This window comes from Ischnura elegans, chromosome 6, assembly GCF_921293095.1.
Source record: "Ischnura elegans chromosome 6, ioIscEleg1.1, whole genome shotgun sequence".
In the NCBI taxonomy this organism is placed as follows: Eukaryota; Metazoa; Arthropoda; class Insecta; order Odonata; family Coenagrionidae; genus Ischnura; species Ischnura elegans.
The window spans coordinates 84,804,166-84,829,186 of NC_060251.1; positions in this window are offsets into that span (position 1 = coordinate 84,804,166).

The window sequence follows — 25,021 nt, forward strand, 5'->3', positions numbered from 1 at the left end:
AATCTCTCAAAATTCCGTAATTAAAATTCCGGCGCAAGACCCGCGTCTTAAATGCCTGCCACCACGACACTGCGAGGGGAGGAGGTGGTGGGGGAACTGGGGTCGGAGGGGGGAACTGGTGGAGGCAGAGACAAGAGACGAACGGTGGGCGTAAGGTATCTAGACTGCGAACACAGGTTGGGGTGCGGGTGCTGACTATTATTATTTGGAGTCGAGTTGAATTCCTCCTCGAGGCTGTAATCTCTATCGGTCAGGGGATGGAATAGTAATTATATCAAGAATTCCTTTGGACTTTATGTTCAGCATAAGCTACAGTTATGACTGAAGTGCACTTACCAGCGCAGTTACGTAGTTGATGAATAAAAAATGAAACTTTGTTTTTCCACAGAATATATTTATAATTACACGACCATGGTTTCGACGCTCCGCGTCATTCTCAAGCTGTGAATGCTCATGCTTGAGAATGACGCGGAGCGTCGAAGTCATGGTCGTGTAATTATAAATATATTCTGTGGAAAAACAGAGTTTAATTTTTTATTCATCATGAGTAAGTTCCACTCAGTAACGCCTCAAACCATCAGCAGTTACGTAGTTAAATTTCTAAACAGAGTAGAAAACCATTACAGAAATAAACAGTGAAACACACGAAGTAATGAGTAAATGGTTGGCCTGGGTACAGCATAAAATAGCATTCCTCATAACACCATCGATGACGAATGGGAATGATTATAGAAAAGGATTGGAGTAGGTAAAGGCAAAGGAGTAATTGTTATCACAAAGAGGAAACGGTTATGAAAATGGGAAAAAAAGAAAATTGACAAAAGAAGATACCGATATTGCTCACTTACTCATCAAGCCGATTTGCTCTGAAGTTTTCGCAGAGTCCTTAGGTTCGCAAGAACTTAGGCGTGCGAATATTTCTCTTGTAATTTTCTAAACAGGGTAGAAAACCATTACAGAAATAAACAGTGAAACACATGAAGTAATGAGTAAATGGTTGGCCTGGGTACAGCAAAAAATAGCATTCTTCATTACACCATCGATGACGAATGGGAATGATTATAGAAAAGGATTGGAGTAGGTAAAGGCAAAGGAGAAATTTTGTTAGTATGAAAAATTAACTCGTACGCTCAAACACAATCCTTGCCAATGTCCTGTGAAGAACAAGAATTTTCCGCTGTCTCAGGCACATGTGCACTCGGACTTGCCATGATTACTCCTTCGCCAGTGGCCACACTTCTGCAATAGGAATTCACAGATAAACAAGGAAATCCTCATTAATTAATTCAAATATTATTATTTGAATTCTTCAAGTCTCAGCACGCAAGCAGGGAAACAGTCACCAACCTTGGTTGCAAAGCACCAAAGGGGTTAGGGTCGTCAGCTATATAAAAATCTTCTTACTATAGAGCATGTGTTGGTTATTGCTGTTTTCATTTTCCGGTGTATAATAGGGAAGTGCACTAATTTTTTTTTATTGCTGAATTTGAAAGTTTAGCCTAAAAAAGAAACATTAGTATAGTCACTTTTATTTTCTGCATCTGGGGTATGCACTTTAAAACGTTTTGAAAGTCGGAAAATTTCATGTTGCGCTGAAACACAGTGCCTCCATCTTGATTGAGATGTGACGTCACAAGGCAGTAGTCACCAGTGGAGTATCGCTGAATTCCGTCGCCTTCTTTAGCGCGGCGAGAGTTTCCGGGAATCGGTGGAGTTTGCTTCCTAAAAATGTCGTCTAGTACCGAAAATATGAATTCAAAATAGAATTATAAATGATTTTTTGTTCCAAATTTCATCTCGACGTCGAAACAAAAGCTTGGAGAAGATATTCATTCCCGTGCCTTAAGCACAAGCTATACGGAATAAATGGTTCAAGGCTGCTCCTGACTCTTACCTATCGATGATATTCTGTTTTGAAGATCATTTGAAGGTATTGTAAGATCAAATTGATATTTATATTATAATAATTTACTTAATAGGTACCTCAGTCACATCAGAAAGTATGTTGAGTCAAAATATAGCGTCTTCCGCGTAGACCTACGTAATTTATAAACTGAAAGTAGTTTGGTTAAAGAATTATGGCGCGACTGTTTTTTTACACGACCGGGCAAAATGCGTACTTTGCCCATGATATGTGCATATATGATAACAAACGATTTTTGTTAAAGTTAATCTTTATTTGTTGAAATTAGTACATTTATAGGTGATACAGATATTAAGGTACACGGCAGGTCGCGCGGCGTAATTTGTACTCCACTGGTGACGGGTTCATCTTGCTGATCCAAAAAATTAGCTACAATACCTCGAACTTTGAAAACCCGCAATATAGGCAGTCAAAGTACATTGTAAGAATACACGAGACCATTATAGCCCAGAATGTACGTACAATGTCGAAATCCTTGGTTTTCAAAGATTGACGTATTTTATACGCCAGCGCGCCCGGTCCAGGGTTATCAACTTTTATTTCATCCTATTTGTTAGTTGAAATTATATTTCAGAATGGTTCTTTTAGCACTGCTACTGAGGTAAACTGGTAGGTACTGAGTACAAGGTACTGAGGTATGTACTGAGTAAGTAAACTCCCTTTGGAGTAATGTGAATTACAAGTGTTCGAGATATATGGCATTTTATATTCGCTTTGTGTTCTTATTAATTATGCCTGTACGCATATTGTTGCTTGCCGCGAGCCTTTAATGGTATGTGCTCTTGCAAGAGTGGTTTTCATTTTTAATGTGGAAGTTGGTCAGTATAAGCAAAGAAAAAAATAACATTTTAGCGCACACCAACCCTTGTAGTCATCGTATCTCTGCGTTTGTAATGACACTGCTAAAATACCTAAACGCCATAATGATGATAAAAAAATTGTCTTATGTCAATGATTGCTGCAATTATAATTAATGATAAACTTGATGCCGTATGATCACAATGAAGACAACAAAAAATAATGCCGTGACGCAGTCTTGAACCACGGTCCTTCGGGTGAGGTCTATCCTATGAATCGTGCACGCTACTACCCCAATCGACCCATTAGGATATAGTGGACATTTTGGATTTATATACATAACTTGTAAAAAGTAACGCATGACAATTAATTAATTACAGCCTAACTAACGCCCTAATTGAAAAAGATGGAGCAAGGTACGCGGTCTCCCCTTGTTAGCCTTAACGTCTCGCATTTCTATGGAGCGTTGAACCTGTCCTCCTTATTCAGTAACCATAAATATATCAAAGTTTGGTATACCATTTATAAATCGTTGGAATTTTCCTTCTCCCAACCAAGATTATATTTTCTTGAACCCATCCTGGACAGCGAACCATTGCAACAACCAGCCAGCTCGGACATAAGGCTAACATCCCATGATTCTAGTTGCGAAGGGCGAACGTTCCGGCCGGCGTGAATACATACGCAACGAATAAGTCTTGCAGCAAACGTCTGAAATAGGTTTATTAGTTTGACTCGGTTCTTACAAAAAAAGTTTTGGCATGATAAACGGCATTGTGTCAAAATATACCCAGCGAAAAATAAATGCCATCATGCATTTATTAAAGATTCAATGTGCTATTCGTACTACTCTTTCCAAACTTGAAGTTGACACGTAAATGAATATTAATATATTACGCAATGATGAAGTCGTTTACTCAAAAGAGAAGCAGCCACATATATATTCTGAAGATATTTTATGACAGCAAAAAACGGATACCCTCAAATTCTGTAATTTTTCTATGCAATAATAGTGGTAGAACTAAACGGTGTAGAAGCTGCCTTCTGCTACTGCCTTGTGACGTCACGGCCAATATTCAACATGGACACCCGTTTTCGCGGCCTTTGAATTTTTCCATATTTCAGACGGTCATCTCGAATAAAGTATTCACTATTAGGATTTAAACTGTGGTTTTACGACATTATGTTATTCTGAACTCTAATTTAAGAAATGTGTTTGGTGCATTTGAAACACTAGTGCACTTCCCTATTGATGATTTATCCTCATTTTTCCGAATTTTTAATAAGTTCTTTTATTTTAAACCTGTCTCTTATCGCAGAAGTTGTTTTCTTATTATTTTTACGATTTTCACTTATTTTGGCTCGGATTTCTTCAGCTGTTGAAGCAAATTTTTGTAAGTTTTCCTATTATTTAGTTACTATAAACTTTTGATGTTTGGTGCAGATACATAAATCAGACAAGTTGCTTTCTGGTTCTCATTGCAAAGTGTCTTAATTCCTTTCTTCACAACTTTGGATCGTTTTGAACCGAATAACTACTTGTTATTCCAAGTATGTTGTCCTTTTATTGATAGTTTAAACTTTTGGGCATGTTCTCAGTATTACTGAGTTTTGAATGGCTAAATAAGGTATTATATGTTGTCTCATACAGCATAGGCCCAGATATAAAGTGTGAGAAACTACATACGTGTCGGAGAAGCTTTTTGGTGACTTAAGAGCTTTCCCGGATTCGTATGGGTTGTGTTTACAGTGTGTTAATTTGACTCTGATTAATTTTAGCACTAATATACCAAATATTCTAGCCATTAATATGGGTCTGTAAGGATCATTTTGCTAGTTACTCCGTCCAATCTATACTTTCAAATTGGACTTCCATTATAAATTATTGACAATTGGGCCCACTTCCAATCCTTTCATCCCTAAATCCTGTTCTCATCATCCCTCTTTCCTGCTTACCTTACATTTTTCCCCAAGCACGGATTTTATCATCCCCTCCCCGTTAAGAGCTTGCTCTTTGCCTCCATATCTCATCTTTAAGTATCTTTCGCCGTTCCTCTTTCTCTCCGTCCACCAAAAATTTTGCTAAGGGTTATAAATGCTTTTTCTATCCGGTAATTCCTTGCGTAGGTACTCTTATTTTTTTAGAATTGCTGTTGGTCTTTAAAAATCTAATTGCCATTTTTGTTTGATTTCATTTAACTACTTTTCATAATTTCTAACGGTTCTATCCCTCAACCCTGCTTTACTGAATAACCTTCTCTTTTACATGGCCTATCAAAACTCTGTCTCCTTCGCATGTTTCCTCTCCCAGTGCCAGCAATGTCTAGCACTTCGTCGTTCCTTTTCCTCTTTGTCCTCTTTATCTTCTCTATTTGTCTCAACATACGTGTTTCAAACTCCCCAAGTCTTCTTTTGTTATCTTCCAAAAAATTTGACAGTAAATTGTAGGCGATAACAGCTTTAACGTAGTTATTACTCATGATTGCCTCTTAAGTAATGCGGGACGCTCCAAATGAATATAAATCTTGCGTTAAAATGAAATTAAATACTGATGGTTTACCATTGCTTTTCAGACAGCTCCATAACTACTATTCACGTCTATTGACGGAATGCTCTTTTCAACACTATTAAAATGAGTTATTTCGTCACTAGACGTAATCTTTTTATCTCTGTTCATTCCTTAGTATATTTAGTTCCATTCAAAGTTGATATATAGCATAAGAATGCGGTAATATAATTTTTTCAATTGCCATGATTTGATTGGTTATTTTATTGTAAATTTTTGAAAAGTGCCGAAAATGGGCAGCAGACAGGGAATGACCAGAGGTTTTTGGGCCGGCATGCTAATTGTTAATAATTGCGGGCCAAATCCAAGCTATTTGTAGTATGATAATTTTTTAATAAGAAAATAGTCGCTTGACGGTCGATAGATGGATGCAATGTTCTAGAAACTTTATCAAATATGTGCACACGCAAATTATATGTTAGTACGATAACGAGGAAAATGTACAGGCTATTCCAAAAATGTTATTTCAAGGTAAAAGGAGCAGAAAGCTTGGACTTATCGTCAATGCAAGGAATATCAAATGTATGATTATATCAAAAATACGGGAAAGCCTAGAAGAGATGATCAAAATTTGAAATTAGTGAAAAGACTTGGAAAATTTTTTATGCTCTAGACATCTAGTGACTACGGTATATACGGAAACAGGACATTAAGATCAAATCGTTACCAGCTCATCGTGCTGGATAAAAAAACTACTCTTTAGGGACTCGTATGGTATGGTATTTGAAGGAGACGACTGACAGCTTAGGTCATTTGCACCATGAGGGAAGGGTAGGTTAGGAAGGTGTGGAGAGAAACCCGGCGTCGGAATTAGCTTGCTCTGAACTTAAGGTGCCAAGGGGACCACGGCTTAACGTCCCATCCGACGGACGGAGTGCTGCGTTTGAAGTGTCCCATAGATATCATTCAAGTAGGAAATGGGTAGTTCAAGGAATTTCATGATATTATTAGCCTTGCCGGTTGACCTTTATTTTCGTCGAGCGACCATTTCCTTATTACAAATTGCCATTTTACAAATACGACTCCATAAGGGGATCGGCTTGGGTGGGTATCTATAGTGCTTGCTTCCTACCCCGTCGAAACGGGTTCAAATACCGACGAAGGCAAAGATTTTTCAGATTTTATCATCAATGATAGGAAGACCAAGTGCATGATAATGTCCAAAATACGTGGAAGCCTAGAAGAGCTGTTCAAGATTTGAAATTAGGGAAAGGACTTAGAAATTTTTTTATGATCTAGATATCTAGTTACTACGGTATGCACAGAAAGAGAACATTAGAATAGAATCGTTAAAATAATACCATAACATAGGAGAAGCCTAGAGAGTAGTTTTTTTAACCAGCTAGATGAACTGCTAACGATTCGATCTTAATTTTCTGTTTCTGTACATACCGTAGTCACTCGATGTCTAGAGATTATAACACTTTCTAAGTCCTCTCACTAATTTCAAATTTTGATCAGCTTTGAACTCGTTTCGACTGGGGTAGAAAGCATGCACTATCGATACCACACCAACCCGATCCCCTTAAGGACTCGCATTTGTAATAGGGTAGTTTGAAAAAAAGAAAATGGTCGCTCGATGAAACGAAAGGTCAACTTGTAAGGTTAATAATATCATGAAATCCCCTGGGCTTGGGGACTCCCGTGGTGTATTCCAGGCGTATTTCACCCCATCTTCTACCCAGCACTCCACACTCTTTTCTCTACCTATACCGAGCCTTTTATTTATCTCAAGAGAAGGGCTAGTTCTCTCTTGCCAAGTTCCACCTCATGCGGAGATTGTTCCCACTCGGGCATCCCATTAATCGTCGTCGCCTCTTTCCTCTGCTGAGCGCCCTCCGCGGCTTGTTATTTTGCCATGGCCGACCAGGTGCAACCACCGAATGACTAAACCAACGCCCTATCTCCTTCCGAGCATACATCTACGTCTACATCTACATAATACCCTGCGAGCCACCTCTAGGGTGTTTGGCAGGGGGTGATCAATCACCAGCATGCAATTGGATTCCAATACCTAGTAGTTGACACTGTATTCAATACTGCTGCCATCTTACGGGCATATCAAGCATATTTGGTGACAAAAAATAAGAGCATGATCCTTGGAAATGGCTTTGGAATCAATGACTTTTTTGGTATCAAACTTTACCATTAAGTGAGAGAACATAAGCAAGCCCGTGCAGTACAACCATCGCCGATTTATCAGGGGACATGCATAAACTACGTTACTACGACAGTAGGAAGAGCATATCTTAATATTAGAAATATTTGATCATGCAAACATGTGCTTACGCAGACAACTTCATTTATATATTATTTCAACAAGACAGCGAGGAAAAAGCACAGCCTAATCTAATCTAAACATGTGATACAAAGGGAGAAGGAGCAAAAAAATTGACCTTATCGTAAATGAAAAGAAGGCCAAATGTATGATGATATCAAAGTAAATAGAGGGCCTGCAGAGTTTACAAGATTTTGGACATAATTGAGTGCATCCATAGTAGGGTGGGCGGAAAAACTCATTTTTATAGTTCGAAGTAGTAATAGCACAGAAAAGTTGCGAATTATATAGATAAATCGATAGAATAAAGAATTATAAAAATCTGTTTACTTTTTCCGGTCGCGCTAGGCCCTAAGTTTGACAAATTATGAAAATAATTTATTTTTTAACTACTTTTTTCATTTTTGAATTGAATTTTTTCGAGATGTAATAGCTTGTAACGCCTTCACATAAATCCTTATGGCATTGATCATATATTTGATTCAGATCAATTTGTATCTTTCAATCGCGCGTAAGGATAAAAATGTTTCCCAAATTCCACTACTCAAGAATGAAAGGAAGATCGAGACACTTTTTTCCTTTTGTAGGCGGTGTGGTGAGAATTCAGCGTGGAGGGTTTCGGGGTTACTAACATGTAGATTCATCTCTGCAGACGACAGTTTCGCCGGTATTCCAGCAGGATTTTTCAGGTCAATGAAGTGGAGATCCGTGGCATCGCCCATCTCTTATAGACCCCGTCGGAGGCCAATGTCTTCTCATTGGCTGGTTCAGGAGGGCCGGGTGGCTTCTCATTGGCCCGCACCTCCTGGCTCTGTCCTGTCTCTCAGGATTTACTCTTCAGGACTCTTCTCCATGTGTTAGGAAGCTGGTATCCATCCTCCCTATTGAGTTAGTTCGGTTTCGGCTGCAATGACGGTGAAACTGTCGTCGGCGCGCCGTAGCAACCCGGAAAGCCTCCACGCTGAATCGAGACACTTTTTTATGATAATATCGGCATAGCTATAGAGAATTTTGATCTTTTTTTAACTTTCGGATTCTTTTCTGCCTCGCCGAGTGCCTTCTACCTTACTATTGGTTTTTATAATGGAAGAGCTTGGTGTACTAGTGAAGAGAGCATCCGGCTAATATTATATGGATTACAGTATAAAATTTTGGGTAAAGCCTTCTGAAAATCCGAAGGGTGAGGTGGCCGAAGGATAGGAACAAACTTTCCAACCCAAAGTGAGAATTTAACATGCCTGTTGCTTAGTGAAGGGCTCACTCTTACCTCAAAAATCAAATCAATATCTGGGTTTAATCACTAAGTAGGTGAGTAAAACATCCAAGCGTTGAATGCCACTGCAGAAAAAGGTTTCTATAACAAAATAATGTTCCAATGCATTTGATCATCAGGAAAGTTGTCATCCGGAACTTATCAATGAAGAGAAATGTTTAGACTTTTGTATTGAATGAAGTTTAAATGGCAGTGATTCAAAATCATCATGGTCAAAAATTTTAAAACTCAGGAATACCTCTGTGAGTTTTCCGATTTTTTTCAGTGCCCTTAAGTCAGATTTTTTTTCGAGTGCTCTGAAAACGAATTCAAATGAGTTCCAGATGTGTAATAGCAGAACTAAATTTGATTGGGTTGATGAACATGAATGAAAGATCTGACGAGCAAATTTGTGAACATGCTCTGCTTAATTGAGGTTAAGGACTACTTGAAAAAGAGAAAAATCGGGTATGAATTCTGTTTTGACTCAGTTTTTCGGTTAGATCACGAGCGCTACTTGATTTGATTTTTCGATACAGAGATGCCGGATGTGTGTAGCCCCAGAGTTCATATATGCACAGGCATGCATATACATATATATTTCAGAAACCTATTCATAAATGCACATATACCTTTAAAATCTTTTTTTCGATAATGCTATTTTTTCATGTTACTTCAATGAATAAGGGGCTAGTCACTATAATATTAAAAGTGGAAATTTAATCGTATAAACTGTGATTGATCAGAAGGAGGTAATAATCAATAAATTTAAATTAGTCAAATGTGTGGGCACGAAGATTATATTTTAGAGTAAATATGAGGAAATAGCACAGTCAAATCAAAATAAGAGCTTTAAAGGTAAAAGGAGCAAAATAATTAAACTTATCGGTAATGAGGTGCTGACCAAATGTAAGATAATATCCATGAAGAATAAAAGGTTGGAGTGCCCTAATAAATTTCAAATAGAAATAAATATTTTTTTCCTTATCTTGACCTCGTTTAATTCATATTAAAATAGTTCTTGGAGTGTAGGTCAATGTATGTTATGCAAAAAAAGTTTTAGCCATTGTTTCTGTTTATTTTAAACCATCATATTGATATAAATAAATATGTACAAAGTTAAGCCCTGAGGATGGTTTAACATAAACAGAAACGTTGGCAAAAACGTTTTTTGCATAATATACATTGACCTACACTCCAAGAACTATTTTAACATACATAGAAATAAATTTCAGGATTTTTACTTCAAATATAATTTCCATTTGACGGAATTTCATCCCCTAACCACTATGCAAAATGAATAAAGCATTCAATATGCTTCAGATCATCTCCATTTTCTGATGCAACTGCACATGTGCATATTAAAACTTTATGGTTAAAAAATGGTATTCATATAGTTTATCTATATTTTTATGCTCAAAAATAGTCACATCGGTAACGTTCAATGCACATTAACTTTTTATAGAGAACTGCCGAAGTTCAGTCGCTACAATCTACTACATGGTAATTAGTTCGTCAAAGGGTGCTTTGAGACTTGATTTTATCCGCTTCGAAGTCATGCAAAGACTGATTGCACTCCGTCAACTATCTAATCCTGGAAAGGCCGTAAACGTTTGCTCGACGGATAATCCGTTTGATAGAAGGAATTAAGACCCGAATCATTAGCTGCAGGAATATCTCCCTGTCCCAGTTTAAGGAGTGTTGGGGTTGGGGTTTGGGAATAAGAGGACGATGCTATTACTCAAAGATGAAAAGACCCATGCTCAGACCTGCATCCAATTTCAATACTTCACCTCCGCTCAGTCTTCTCTCGATAAGAGTTAATTATTGGAGGGAAAAAAACTTCCCAATTCCTACTTGCTTCTGATCATTAATCAATCTTCTACAGGGGTTCCCTGAACGTTTTTTTTTATATTCAGGGCAAATGTGGAGCGGAGCTCACCTTTTTTGCGTCATCAAATATTCTAGGTGGATTTGCATGACAGCCTGGTCCTCAAAAACCAGGTCGTTAGGGGACATTTTTGGGGTGGTAGTCTAGTGGGTGATCGTATGAAAACTTTTTTTTTCATTTCCCCCAAACATATACTTCAAGGGTCGCATCGGATTAAGGGTCCTACCCGTCCATTGCTCCCTCTGCGGCCTTCTGGCCCTTTCATGCTTCCCTTGACGGATTATCTTACGAGATGACTAATCTTCCTCGTTCGGACATAGCTCAACGACTTTTTCAAATTTTCTTGAAAGGCGTGGCTCATCTTTTTCTCTCGTCAATTTCCCAGATGCTAAGCCGTTACGTAGTGAACTACCATTAAAATTGCCTATTTATAAAATAAAAACTCCCATGTATTATTTTACTATATTATTATTTTATGGAAATGAAGTTAATTTATTCCTGAAAAAAATTTTTTATTAGTAAACTATACCTAAGGCTAGCTCATTTTGAACACAAATAGGGAAATTAAAAAATCTGAAACACCGTAATTACTACCACGAGGGTCGTTTCCTAGTTTTTACAATCGTAAATACTTTTAGTGCGTAACATTTTGGTGCAGGCTCAAAACCTTATTGCCATTTGTTTGACATACCATAAAATGTCCAGCAATATTCAATTTGGGTATATATTTTAATAATTGAATGCGTTTTGAGAGAAAGATTAGTTTACACAACTAGGTCTTGTGCTATACAACTAGGTCATGTACCAGATGATGGCTCTGTGAGCCGAAACACGTTGTACGCAGTAATAAATTTTGTGGTAAAGTGCTACAATCTTTTAGTTATTTAAATCTATACGACTAATTGTTTTAAAAATTATCAGCAGATGATTCCATAAAATACCTACCATCTAGCACATTACATTTCTTAGCCGACACCAGCTTATAAAGCTATCCTATTTAGAAGGAAGGGAAGAAATTTTTGCGTCTCACGAAAGAAGAAAATGCCATCCTATCTTTTTATTGTCTAATCAAAGAGAAATTTCAGCCTATTTTGCCTACTAAGAATAATCAGTTCGTTATTTTTTATACGGAACCTAGTTGGGGAAGTGACTAGATAGTTGGCTTTTGATTCAAAAGGGTTCAGCTTCAAATGCAGAGGGTCATTGATATTTTATTGGTAGGCCTATAACGGCTTGAATATTTTTAGGCTAAATTCTCTGTCCGTCAAACGGCACGTAATTATTATCTGTTCCCGAGTCGGTGGCTTTGGTTGTGGATAACTTCGTAGTCTAGTTGTCTCCTCTCTCTCCCTCTCCTACCATTCTCTCATTTAAAAAATCATACGATTACTTCCCATCAACATAAACCTACACGCTATAACACCACGCGAACAATAGCAATCGATCGATACTTTTGTTAACCTGCGTACACAACCTCTTAACTTGGTAATACTGACTATTATGAACCAGAAAATTTAGTAAAGAATTTTTTCAGGCGCCAGACAACCGGCATTTCATAACGGAATCGATTAAAGAAAACGTACTATTTTTTATCTAACGACCGACTAAAGTATCGTCCTTGCTTTTTTAAAGGTTTATTAATAGATAATTGATCTACTTAATATAAACCAAAGTATAGGTGCGGTGCTTTAGGTTGCTTTATACCAACGGAAGTTCTTTCTCGGGGTTTCATTTCTCATAGTTATGCTAAGCAAGTCATAGGTTAATCTGTCGTGATCAAGTACTCAGGCATTAATAATGAGGAATTTTAGTAAAATATATGGGACAAATTTAGGAACGGAGAGTTTAACGTAGTCCCGTTTCGTGTTAAGGATCCCTTCATAAAAGAGAATATTGAATGTAAAATATTCTGAAACAATTTCATTGATCCCATCAAATGAAATTATATTTTAGCTGAGGATAATTATTTTTTAATCTAGTGTTCAATTAAGCAATCTTGCGGTGGTACTCATTTTATATTTCATGTATCAATCTTCCGATGCCAGATTAAACTTTTAAAAGAGTTTAGTGGGTTAAGTTTTCAATTACAATACCAACGTCCATTTAAAGCTTCCGTTTTAAGAAAACATTTTATTTTATTTTGCTTTTCCCTATTTTCTTAACCTTTTCTTATTTTCTCTGACTTTAATTACTCTGTGGGGATAAATAAATCCTTGATAAATTAATTCTAGAAATTTGGAAACTTCTCACTCGCAAGATAACGATTGTTTGGCGAAAAAAAAAGAAGCTGAAAAGTGTTGAGAGGGCGAGAGTGCTCCTTTTTACAGCATTGTTGCGAACTCTGCCCAAAACTTTTCTGATAAGTCTTTCTTCCATTATCGCTCAATACTTTAATCGCGCTTCTATATCTCCTAAACTCTACACCTCCTCCCTGCCTTGCGCAGATTGTTAAAAACTAATTACTTCAATTATGCGAGTGTCTTCAACTCCTTTAGAGAAGTCTTCCTTTCGATAAATACTGCCTTCCAATTTATAGTTTAATCGCGGACGCCAACGGATTTTAAAGCTTGTTTTTCTTTAATTTTGTCAAGAGCCCTTAGGCCTCATTCACGTGTTGGAGAAAAAGATCCATTTTTACTTCCCCTGGTACTCGGAAAATACGTCTTATATCACGTACGGGTTGCATCCTTACTAATTACTTTAAATTTACTTTTCCCCCACCCCGAAGAAAATATTTCAAAGAAGAGAATATAGTTTTAGTCATAAATATTCAACACATGGATTGAATTAAAAAGTCTATTTTGACATTATACCCTGTAATTTTTATGAGATTACCATGAATATTGACTAGAGACTCGGAGGCACCGCGTTAGGTTTATATTGCTTGAGTAATTGAGAATAAATATCATTGAGAGCAACTCAGAGAATATGTTATGCTTGACCCTCGTGCATTTTTAATGCTTCGAGATCAATAATAAAATCCTTTATATACAACAAAAATGGTGGGAAAAGCACAACCCGCAGGAACCAATCAGGTTACACCTGACCATGGATGGAGTGTGTATTTATAAGTGTCAAATATTGAGAAACGGTATTAATTTAACCAGTTCTTTAGTTTTTAACCCTAGAACGACGGACTGGGTCCAATGGACCCAGTTGGTAGTTTTGAAAGTTTATAATTATGTCAAAAATGCACGAAACAGATTTTGACGCCGTGAGTTTTCCTAAATGTATGTCCTCTAAAACATAGCAAGAAATAACGAAAATGGGCTCATTACATTTTATAGTATACTACAAAGTTACATAGTGGACGGACTGGGTCCATTGGACCCAGTCGACTATTTTCAATGCTATGGGTAATTCATTTCAACTTATCAGCAATTTTCTTATTTACTTTGTAGTTTTGGGAGATTCAATGCTTATGTAGTTATAAACAAAGTCGTAGGCGATACTTATAACCAATTAGTGGGCAATTTTTATGGATTTGCTTGAAGCCTTTCATATGCTCTTACAATGTCACATTTAGAGTGATACGGTCACAAACATGTATCCACATCGTTTCGTAATGGGTAGTTTTTGCAACTTACTCTGGTTTGACGCATAGACAGTGTAAATTATCTACATTCAGTCCCATAATCTGTCAGCTTTATATGTGAGACTGCTCTAGCATCTAGCATCTGAGGTGCTTTCGTGGTGGTCAGTCAGAAGTTACGCTCGCAAGCTGGAGTGGTCTTGCTGCCTGCGGACATTTGCTTTTATTCCAACTATCTAACTGAAGACATTGAAGAATTTTAACTCCATAATTACATTTTGATACCGTACATGGTAAGTAAAAACCTCTACGGATTATATAAAAGATGATAATCTTTCATTCTAATGTACTATTTCAGTATCTACCACATTTACGAAATCGTTTACTCTTCAGATGGATTAGTTAGATGAAGAATGATTTTCATCTACTATGATATACAGCAATTTCATTATTCCTATCTTTACAGGATGCTTAGTGGTACCAAATTTTGTGTTATGTGGTATTGATGTGACTGAATTCATAGAGTGACAATTGATACACTGTGTAGTTGAGGAACTAAGAAATCGGCGTCGCCCTTTGGATATTACAGTCAAAATAACTATCAAGATATTTTTGAGGTAATAATAAAAAGCATTGTTTATAATTATTGTAAAAATTAGCTATTCTAGTAAAATGATTGAGCTCTTAGAATTGCTTGATGATATCAGAAACATAATATGAGACAGTGCTTCGCTAATTTTTTCCTCAATTCACAACAAAGGAGTAGCACAAACAATGTTATATTCCTTTCATATCTAAGTAAAGTGTGGAAGAAAAAATTGATAAATTTCATTGTCACTTTATTCACAGGCTTGCTTATAGTGACACACATTTAGATTGCATTCATCTAAAGATTGTAGAAGGACATGTTAGGCATCTAATCATACAGCGCTGACAGGAAGAGGGTAGTGGTGACTCCGGTGGAGGTGAAGCCTAAAATTTTGAAAAAGAATGGAGAGGAACTGAACCTTGGGCGATTTTTTCTTCATCTTGCTGAGAAGATGATAAAAATACGAAAATGGGGAATTCCTATCGGGATAAATTTTTTATTTCATGCAATCTGAAAGAGGTGTGATAAACAAAACCTCATTCCACTAAAAAGGGTAGAATGCGAAGGCGTAATATTTTGCGTCATATCCTGAGTGCCGTGCGGAATTTTTATTCTGTCTTCTGCTCTTTTGCTAATTTTGCGTCCAAAAATCTTTGATGTTGTTAGAAAATAGACCACCAAAGACGCACAGTTTTTCAAGCTTTGCAGAATGAAGAAAATGACTCTGAAATAAATAAGACTCTGGGACTGCTAGTATTATCATTTTTACAAGTCAAAAATGAAAATGTTTCACAACTTTGGAGTAAACTAAACGGGTGACCAATATTCAACAGTATTATAGAGTCAAAATAATACTGCAGGTTATTCGATTTGATAATGCGACAGAAATGAGGAAAAGCAGAGGCGAAGATAAGTTGCAGACTATTAGAGAGATATTTGATGGGCGAAATGAATATTTGAAATATGCATCCGTGCCAAGGTTCTGCATGACAATTGACGAACAGTTATTGATGTTCCCTGGGCGCTGTACCTTTAGAGAGTTTGTTTCATCAAAACCAGGAAAGTATGGAATTAAAATTTTGAATAAAAATCAAATTTTGGCTGCAAGTGGTAGTAGTGATTCATACAAGTGGAATATCCAAGTATACACAGGCAGAGACTCTAATAAAAGTCAAGAGGTCAATCAAGGGAAAATATTAGTTACAGGCATGGTTGTGGGACTAATCAGCCAGAAACATAATATGTGAAAGTAGACCGCCTACTATTCAAAGGTTTAGCGATTGTAGAGATCATGAGGTAAAATAAACGAGGGATTCCACCCGAGCTCACGTCTGTAAATGCCATACAGCCTACAGGGTTTCCTAACAAAGTAGTATCTCATGAATCTCATGGAATCCAAAATAAAACCAAACATAGGAAGAATTTACATCGTGAAAAAGAAAATGTGACACAGTCCTTGACAACCTTAGCAACCAAGGAAAATAAGTGTCGTAAGTGAAACTACAATTAAGATAGAAATACATGAGCATCCCCATCACGATGTGCACAAAAAATATGCCAAGAGCATTCAGAAATTCTATGCAATCAGTGCTTGTAGTAGCATAACACTTTTTAATAACATTTGTAAATGCATCATACATTTGTTTCATTTAATTTGTTCCATGACTTATTTATCATTGACAAATAATCCATGTTGTAATTTGTGTAAATGTAATTGTGCTAATGAACTTACATGAAAATGGTAAAAGTGGAGTGATATTTCTGGTAGAAGGAATAATATTATGCTTCGCTGCAGTAATGTCTTCAAACAAAATAACTAAATATTAATAAAGAGGTGAAGAAATATGTTGGGGAAGTAAATAAGATGGAAACCATCACCAAACTTAGCCTAAATTCATCATAAACTAGTAATATTGTGGAAAAAATGTTTGAGGGTCCATTGGACCCAGTCAGGCCACTACGCGATAATTTTTTTTCAGTCTTCCTAGGGTTAAGCTTCCTCTTCTCACAAACCACATTTTACTCATGCCGCGCAAACATACGTCATTTTTATTTTTTCGTGATCACATTGGTAGTGGTTGCCTATTTGGCTACCGGTGCAATCCTTCAAGCGCCTTCGGTGCATCAGGACGTCTGCTGAGAAACGATATTCAAAATATCTTCTGAGGATGAACAGCCAGTTGGTGCTCGAAACATCGGGAGACATGGAGAACATAAGCCGGTGGAGATCCCGAGAAACTTTAGTGCACCCGAAACGCCGGGAAAACCAAAGGTCATATATATACTATGATTTCACTATATTTCTAGGTTGCGACGGAAACGATTAATTAACATAGATATTTTTCCAAATATAGTTATGGGAATTCGTTTCTTCCCCAGTCAATAGAGGACTTCAACAAACGCCAGGCGTAATTTCCTTAGAGCATATAATTTTTATTTGTAAACGCCGGGTGTCCACACCCCCACGCGACATGCCTATTGAGGCTTGCAGGGTAGTTTGTATAGGTATCTAGATGTAGATGCATATCTTGTGGATTCATGATTTTCTGAGTAGCTCACAAATGGCGGAAAAAATAGTGGGTAGTGCTGCCGAGTTCATGCCCAGAGTAAAGACTTTGGACCCCTCCGACAATCCACATTGTAATACCGTGCGAGCCGGCTTATATTCAAATATTTTTAATTTGAATACTGAAGTCTTTTACAAACGCTGAAAATAAAATGGATAATTTCCTTCATTTCATATCCAATCCACCATAATTTTGTCTAGGATTTTTTGCAGATATAAACAGTTTTAGCAGCTCTCTCCCCGAATCTAAATCCATACACTAACTGAATCAGTGTGTCAGAAATAGAGAGCATAATTCAATCACTGTAAAATATGAATATCATCAATTAAATTAGTGGAAATTAAATTTAATTCCCCTTCTACATTTTTAATTCTTTTACTCAAGTATCCAGTCAAAGATTGTTCGGTGTGCTTCTTACTCTGTCTATATTTACTCTTCATATAACTTACAGGTACACTATATCTGGCTGAGAAAAGTGACGCCTCTTGTCTCATTGTCAGTCCTGTTTTTTCCGAGATTTAGCCAATAGAGCGCGCCTCAAACAAGAATGGTTTTTTATTGAGGTAATCTATTCCCCACAATCGGAACAGGAAAGTTGTCAAGATCACGTGATTCCTGGTCGTATTTTTTCGCGATTTCGACGTCAGCAATCTCCATTCTAGTGAGAGCTAACCGATTTCCTCCAAAACTTGATATTTCACCGTGACCTATCAGTTTGAAAATCCATAACCGCAAGCTCCCAACTGCTTACCCGAGCCTTCAACTCTCAAAAACTCGAGCTTGCAGCGCAATCGTGCACGTGCTGCATCGCTCCCCCTTCCATTCGCGAAGTATTCCCCAGAATGCTTCGCGCCGCGTCCATTTCCCCTCAAATCCTGAACAAACTTCACTCCCTTCCCAGGAGATAGGCCTTAACGATGGACGAGCTTACGATCGACATGCAATAGGTAAAGTAAATCGCTGGCTTTTAGGCTGACTAGCATCGTTCAAAAGTCAAGTATCAATTGAGGAACATAGAAGCCTAGGGATACAACTGCATTTTTTATAATTTATAAAAACCACAATTGAGGATCCAAAAAGGCGAAGGGTTAAAAAGTAATTTTTGTAATTTTGGAGATAAGTGCAGAAAATGGTTGGTAGGGTGCACAATATTGTTGTGACTAAGGAATTTTAGTGAATCACTGATAATTATATAAGTATAAGTGTATACTTTTTTAATTTAAGGTTGAGTACATATTTTAAGTATTAAATAATAAGTTTTAATTTTTTTAAGCATATATTACATAGATTCATTGAGTATCATGTTTCCCTATGACACAACAATATTTTGTACACTGCCAACCATTATCTGCACTTACCCTAAAAATTACAAAAATTGCACTTTCACCCCTTGGCTTTTTGGGACCTCAGTTGAGGTTTTTAAATGCGATGGTTTCAAGAAGATTGTCAGATCATATTCAAATTTCGTGGTCTCGGTACCATTGTACGGAAAAATTGAACGAAAAAGAGATTTTATGAGGGTAAGGAACATAGTTTACTTATTTGAAAAAAATTCATCGACATTTAATGCAATTAATGTAACACAAAATTCACTCTATAATAAGTTGGTAGACTTTTCAATTTAATTTAGTTACACTGAAGCTGGGGTTTTACAATTTGCATCGACTTTTGGCTATTGTTTTACCACATTGAGGGTTATTGCATGCATTTACCAAGAAAATCCTACAATCGGCGACTGCATATGCTGCCGCCAAAAGCGTATTTTAATTGGCTCATATAAGTCGCCACTCACGACACTAAACTCCACTCGGTAGAGCGACCTTGATAATAAGTGTATAAAAGCAATAATCAGGCCTATTCTCGGACAATTATAATTCTAGAAGACACTATATATCCAATTCATATCTTCTTTATACTTTTCCTCGCGAATGGAAATGCTGTATTGTAAACATAGTGATCACACCGTGATCATCATCGCGCGGCGGAAATTTTTGAAAACCGACTGAAGTGGCAGCATAATTGAAGCTTCAACGAGACGGATTGGGGCCATCTCTATGTAGTCCCCTATTTAATTAATAGTGTAAATTAAATTTACCTGACATTTTTTGAAGCATTTAACTCCATTCCATCATCCTCTCTTACCGATCGCCATTTACTCCGAACTTCACCTCCTCCATGCTGTCCCAATTTAATAGCCCAATTCAAATTTTCCCGACAATTTTCTGGTGGCTTGCATTCCATTACCCTATCTTCCTTTACGATTCGCCATGCACTCAGAGATGCTAACTTCAGCTCATCCTTATTGTCGTTTTTAATAGCGTAAATAAAATTTTTCCCACAATTTTCTGGAGGCTTGCATTACATTCTCCCATTCTTCTTTACCGATCGCCATCCGAGGAGCTTACTTCACCATCTCCTCTTCCGTTGTCCTTATTTAATAGCGTAAATAAAATTTTCCACGACAATTTTTTCAAGGCTTGCATTTCCTTAACCTATCTTTCTTTACTATTCGCTATTTACTCCAAGATGCGAGGCTCACCGTCTCCGAGACCCTTTAGACGGCCCCTCCGTGGCCCACGATTCGCAGGCGGCCGCGTCGGTGTCGACCGCGGCTCTCGCCCTTCTTCTGCTCCTCCTGTTCCTCAATCGTCTTTTTGTCCGCTCTCCATTCCGGCTCCTCCCTCTCCCCATTCCACACCTAGTCCAAGGCTCCCACCTACCCACCCTACCGAAACTCTCAGTCCCTCACACCACCGAGTTGTGTGCGTGCTTTCGGACTCGTGCCAAGAACACTACTCCCGCACTCTCTCCTCTTCATCCCCACCTTCAAACCGCACCTCCTTCTCCTCCTCCCGACTAAAACTCCTTCGACTCCTACCGTTCCGTTCCTCCTTCCCCCATGAGCAGCGCCACCTTTTCTGGGCCAGCGTGTACTCGAGGACTGCTCCCTGCTGCCTCTTCTAACCAGTCTATGAGGCACGGCCGTGTGAAGCGGCAGCACGGTTGGGGAAAAATTACCCCATTGCACCCGGCCGCCGCGCCGGAGGAAAAGTAATAATCGTTACGTGTTCCGAATAGCCCCGAGGCGATAGCTCAAAATTGGTGTATCCCGTAGGGGACGAAGAGGATTCCGTGCTCCGTCCCTCCTGTTGCGAGTTGGTGGTACCGCAAGGATTGTGTCCAGGGCCTGTTCCCTTAAATCGTGGATATTTCCATCGCATTTATGCGATGGTGGTGCAGCAAGGATAGTGTCCGAGTGCCATCCTCTTCAACCCGTGGATATTTCCTCCTCTTTTACGCATTGGTGGTACCACAAGGGAAAAGTTTGTTACCATTTTTCTTCAGCCTAGGATATACTCTTCTTTTGCGTGTTGGTGGTACCACAAGGAAAACGTCCGGAACCTATTTTCTTCACTAGTGGATGTTTCCTTCACCATCGGATATTCCCTTCATTTTACGTTTTGGTGGATAGTGTCCGCGTCTTGTCGTCTTCACCCGTGGATAGCGACGTGTATTGTGCCCAGTGGATATTGTGTGTGTTGCCTTGTTTGCCGCTCTGAGGGAGGACCCGAAGACCCGTCTCCCAGGCGAGCGTGACCCCGGCGGTGTAACATCGGAGCCAAGCTGCAACGGTGCACGCTGAGTGGAATACATATACAAAAATAAGGCATAAAAATAATCCCGCCCCAGAGGTTTTTCGCATTCGGTCGTGTCTGCCTGTTGCGCCTTGCCACTCGGGATTCTACGCCGCGTCGTTCGAGATTTGTCGCGTTCAGACGCCCCAAAGGCTTCCCAATTTATCAGTGCGCACCTCTTTCCCTGTCGTGCTATCGCGCCATCTTCCCTTTGCTTTCATTCTAATTCTCGCTTTTCCTCCCTGACGCTTTTTTTCTGTCCTTTTCTCTTAGTCTCACTCCTTTGCCCTCTTCCTCCCAGGAAGCGAAAGGCAAAAAAATCCCTCTAATAATAGAAGGAGGATTTCCAGTGGGTTGGGTGCTTTCGACGCTTTCGATTCCCCTTCATTTCCTTTAACTCGAGTCTATAACGGAGGAGAAGAAAGGATGAGTTTTTTCGGTATCTAAACCCGAAGTGTACAGCCGGGAGTAGAGGGTGTTTTTTCACGAAAAGAGATGAAAAAATAACGGCGTAAGTCTTCGACCGCACTAGTAATGCGTCTTAGTCCACACGTTTCCCTGACGGAAGGAGTCAAACTTGGATAGAGTAATGGACGCTCGGTGGGAAATCTCGTAGCAATGGTAGAAACTTTGCCTTAATTTTTTTATTGAAAAGAAAGAATGCTTACACTCCTGTCCGATGCTTGTTAACGCTATTTAGCAGACGATCGCCTTTTTTCTCTCAATATATTATTATTGTAGGCCAATAAATACTTTGTTATTTGGAAGTTTTTTTATTATAATCCATTTTCTCCAACCATCGTGATATAAGTAAACGCTCTTTATTTTGCTATCACGACCACCAGACTGAGTAGAATGTTTGGCAGCGCTCAGATTACATATTAATGAATTAATTCACTTCCCTATTTTACAACCAAAACAGGGAATCAGCCATTACCATGACAGCTCATTTTTAAACCATCAATTCTTACTTAGAATGTCACTTTTTTTACCTAAGAATGAGTTTCTTAATTCAAAAAAAAATAGTGAAATAAAGGGAGGGATAAGATCTGAATTAAAGTGAGAAAATATTTTTTAACTAAAGTGTTTCCCTCCTTCTTGGACATACGTACATGGCCCAGTTATTTGAAAACCGACGTTAAAAATAGTAAATTACTGTTTTATTTCGGGTAAATGTTCCGGTCAAGCGTTGTAGCGAGTACTCTGCGCATATCCCCTTTCTTGGTACAAAAAGAAACATTCGTAAACTTAGTAACCTCAACCTTGATACCGTCACTGCGTACATAGCGTCTCACTTGTTTCGCTACTCAAAGCGCAGGAACACGTGGCGAGGGTATATTCTCGCGCGAAGGTTTTCGTTCGGGAGGTGGGAGGAGTTTTGGGCTGTGCGGAGCGGAGGAAGTTTATAACGGGAGCGGGAGTACGTCGCTTTCGGACCGGCGCGGGTGTCACCGCTCCCGACACCCCCACACACAGAGATAAGCGTAAGCAGCCGTCCTTCTCCCTTGCCGCACCCCGCATCCAGCCTCTCTCGAGAAAGTCTTGCCAGGGAATTCCCCTCCCACACCACCTTTTCTCTCCCCAAGAACTCTACTTTTCTTGTGGGCTTCTAACGCATCGAATTGGGTCGGTGTTGACATGCGGCCCTACCTTTGAACATCTAACCCACCCCATTGAAATTTTAACCCGTCTTTTTCATTATTCTCCAACCTCTTTTCAATCTAACCTGATTACTTAGCCGCCGTAGGCACCAGACCGGAAGTTTGGGAACACTTGCGATTGTATTTTAGGAAGAAATTATTCGCTTCCCTACTTTGCAACCAAAACAAGAAATCATCTTTAAGCCCAGTTCCTTTGCTCTGCGATTGGATACTCCTACCCTAGTGTATGAGCCAGTCCTGACCCCCTCCCGTTTCAAACCTTCTTGCGGATAACACGCCTGACTCCTTGCATCGTTGCCTCTTGGCTTCCTAAGCACTCCCGGCTCGAAGACTTATGCGGTGCGCGTGTGTAGAGGCCGGTATCTTGGTACTCAACAGTGAAGGTGTCCGAAAGGGAAGGGGAGGTAAGCACATTCCCTCGCTGCGATCCGATCGCTTTGATGGGTGTGTTGGTCTCATCCCTCCCCATGTGTTAGGGGCTGGGTGAAATAAAGACCAAGTGTCGGGCGCTGGTGAGGGGAGAAAGTATTGGAGCAAGCAGCAATAGATGCGCGGCAGTTTGTCATGCGACAGGTTCATTTGTTTGCGTGACGAATCATCCCGGGACAGATTTCGAACCTCGTTTGATCCTTGCGGAAAATAGGAGCCTCTCCCTTTCACGCGTTAAGGCGTAAACATCATTAACTGAAGCCTTAAAAAAAACCCCAACTGTTAATTATAATCGAGAGCGGGATAATTTACGGTTCGGTCCGTGCAGAGCGGATGGCAGCCTAATTAGCGAAGGCTTTCGGGGGAGTTCATTTTTTCCCTTGAAAAATTAACGATTTCCCGTCTTTATGGAAACCAACTATATATACACATTTGCTCAGTGTGATGCATTTTCTTAAAAAAAAGTCTCCCTGAGATACGCTTTTGCCACCATCGTGGATAATATAATTTTTTCGATTCAAAATATATCCTTATGGGACTTATCCTGAAAGACATGTGCTATACCACTGAAAGCAACTCCCAAACGTTCACCTTGATAATGTACCTCACTAGAATTTTGTGGTGTAACTGTCAATTTATTTCATTTTAACTTGTAGAATCTTTAATTATTTTCACCATATAAGACAGAGGTTGGTGGATGGATGCATTCTCATTATTTTCCGTCCATGAAAAAATCTCTGTTAGAAAAAAGCAGAACTCCGAGAATGGGTGATTCACTAAATGGTGAAAGCACGTCCTTTGTGATGAAAAGGAGGTAGTGCATAACTGGAATTCATATTGCTAGAATAATACGAATCGTATGCAACCGAAAAAATGCATTCGATAACGACTATGATGGGTATGAAGGCGGGGTTGAGAGTCACCCTTTTCTACTTACTAACGCTGGCATTGCTGGCCTCCGTCTTGTCCCTCCCGCTATCCCCACGGGAGGTAAGGATCAAGCAAGGGAGGCTTAGAGGCTTACTAATCGAGAACCGCGCCATCAGGAAGGCCTCGGGTGGTGTCGGCGCCGTGGAGGCCTTCCTAGGCGTACCTTACGCCGCTCCGCCAGTGGACAGCCAGCGGTTCATGCCACCGGGGTCACCGCAGCCGTGGCCCGGAGTTCGTCTGGCCGATTCGTTTGCGCCCGTGTGTCCCCAGCGGCTCCCGGACCCTCTCCTGATGCCGCCGTCGGGGGACGACCCCATGGCTTTTGGGGATCACTTCCCTGGATATCGCAGCGATCCGCTGATGCCTGGAGATTTTGCGTCCGTGAGGAAGATGATTCCGGATACTGTGCCAGCCGGGAGGACGGCCTACCTGAAGAGACTGCTACCGTATCTTAGGAACCAGAGTGAGGATTGCCTCTACCTCAACGTCTACGCACCAGCTCACGGTATGTAGTGAAAACTTTTATTCGAAAAACATGTCCGAAGAATCCTATTTCCAATTAAAATTTTAAGTGAAATATCTCCGGAACCCGTTTTCAGACTGTCTTGCACAATCGTCAAATAAGAGAACAGGTATCAACCTGGCGAGGGCTGTGGCGCAGTTTCGGAAATATTTTTCCTTTGAATTTTAATAGGCATTGGGATGTTTTGTCAGGGAATATTTCTCGGGTCTCACACGGGGTAATGTCCTCCACATCTCATTCCGACGTTTGGATGTGCAACTCTCGCAGGAGGAGAGAATCGGAAGGAGATATGGAGGACCTTACCCGGTGTGCGCCCGAGAAACGTTCCCTTCAGTTGTTCGACAGGAAATCACCAGACATTACATCAGGATGTTCTGTCTCCGAACTTATTCGCTTAAGCTAAATAGTAGCTCATCTTTAACCCTACGTTGATCGCGTGTCGTGTA